Below are 1,912 nucleotides of genomic sequence, written 5' to 3'. Positions count from 1 at the left end.
CCGGCAAGTGTTAAACCGGCAGAGCTAAGACAGATGGTAGCACCGGCAGGTGTTGTTAAACCGGCAGACAATGTTAAACCGGCAGGTGTTGTTAAACCGGCAGACAATGTTAAACCGGCAGAAAATGTTAAACCGGCAGACAATGTTAAACCGGCAGACGTTGAGAAGCCCAGGAAAGGAAGTCAAAATAGTTTAAGTTAAAGTCCGAGTTGGACTCCACATGTAATCCGCCCCTTCAACATATATAAGGAGGGGCAAGGCACCCCAAAGAGGGACAAGCAAGAAACAATCTCTACGGCTAGACACAACTAAAGGAGAGCCGGTTTACGGCGACTCCCTCATGATGATAATGAGATCTAGCCTCAAACAGCATGTAGGGTTTTTACCGGATGATGTTTCCCGGGGCCCGAAGCTGTCTAAACCCTTGTCTTGTGTTGCGTCTCTCGATTCCGCTCAACCCCTCTCAAGCTACCACATAGATGCGTCGGCCTCGCGACTAAGTCCTCACACTAAGGACATCTGACGTGTTAATTCCACGACACCAATAATTTCCGTTTTCACTTAGAGATCGTGCTAAAGTTTGGTTTTCGTCTTTGCCTAAAAATAGTATTGATTCATGGAATAAGTGCAAAGATGCTTTTATCTCTAAGTATTTTCCTCCCGCTAAGATCATATCTCTTAGGAATGATATTATGAATTTTAAACAACTTGATCATGAGCATGTTGCCCAATCTTGGGAAAGAATGAAATTGATGATTCGCAATTGCCCTACTCATGGTTTGAACTTATGGATGATCATATAAAAATTTTATACCGACTTGAATTTTGCTTCTAGAAATCTTTTAGATTCGGACGCGGGAGGTACTTTTATGGAAATCACCCTAGGAGAAGCTACCAAACTCATTGATAACATTATGGCTAATTATTCTCAATGGCACACCGAAAGATCTACTGGTAAAAAAGTGCATGCTATAGAAGAAATTAATGTTTTAAGTGGAAAGATGGGTGAACTTATGAAATTGTTTGCTACTAAGAGTGCTTCTATTGATCCCAATGATATGCCTTTGTCTACTTTGATTGAGAATAGTAATGAATCTATGGATGTGAATTTTGTTGGTAGGAATAATTTTGGTAACAATGCTTATAGAGGAAACTTTAATCCTAGACTGTTCCCTAATAACTCCTCTAATAATTATGGAAATTCCTACAATAATTCTTATGGTAATTTTAGTAATATGCCCTCTGATTTTGAGAATAGTGTTAAAGAATTTATGATCTCTCAAAAGTATTTTAATGCTTTGCTTGAAGAAAAATTTCTTAAAGTTGATGATTTGGCTAGGAATGTTGATAAGCTTTCGCTTGATGTTGATTCTTTGAAACTTAGATCTACTCCTCCTAAGCATGATATCAATGAGTCTCTCAAAGCCATCATAATTTCCATTGATGAGTGCAAAGAAAGAACCGCTAGATTGCATGCTAAGAAAGATTTCTTTGTAAAAGCGTGTTCTTCTAGTTTTCATGAAAATAATGATGAAGATCTAAAAGTTATTGATGTATCCCCTATTAAATCTTTGTTTTGCAATATGAATCTTAATAATGATGGGATTGGAGAGGTCAAGACATTAAATAACATTGAACCCACTATCATGGATTTCAAGGAATTTAATTATGATAATTATTCTTTAGTAGATTGTATTTTCTTGTTGCAATCCGTTTTGAATTCTCCTCATGCTTATAGTCAAAATAAAGCTTTTACCAAACATATTGTTGATGCCTTGATGCAATCCTATGTTGAAAAACTTAATTTGGAAGTTTCTATACCTATAAAACTTAATGATGAGTGGGAACCTACTATACAATTAAAATTAAAGATCATGAGTGCTATGCTTTGTGTGATTTGGGTGCTAGTGTT

Source organism: Triticum dicoccoides, chromosome 6B (assembly GCF_002162155.2).
Source record: "Triticum dicoccoides isolate Atlit2015 ecotype Zavitan chromosome 6B, WEW_v2.0, whole genome shotgun sequence".
Taxonomy (NCBI): domain Eukaryota; kingdom Viridiplantae; phylum Streptophyta; class Magnoliopsida; order Poales; family Poaceae; genus Triticum; species Triticum dicoccoides.
The sequence above is the reverse complement of the archived record's forward strand: the minus strand, read 5'-3'. Positions refer to the sequence as shown.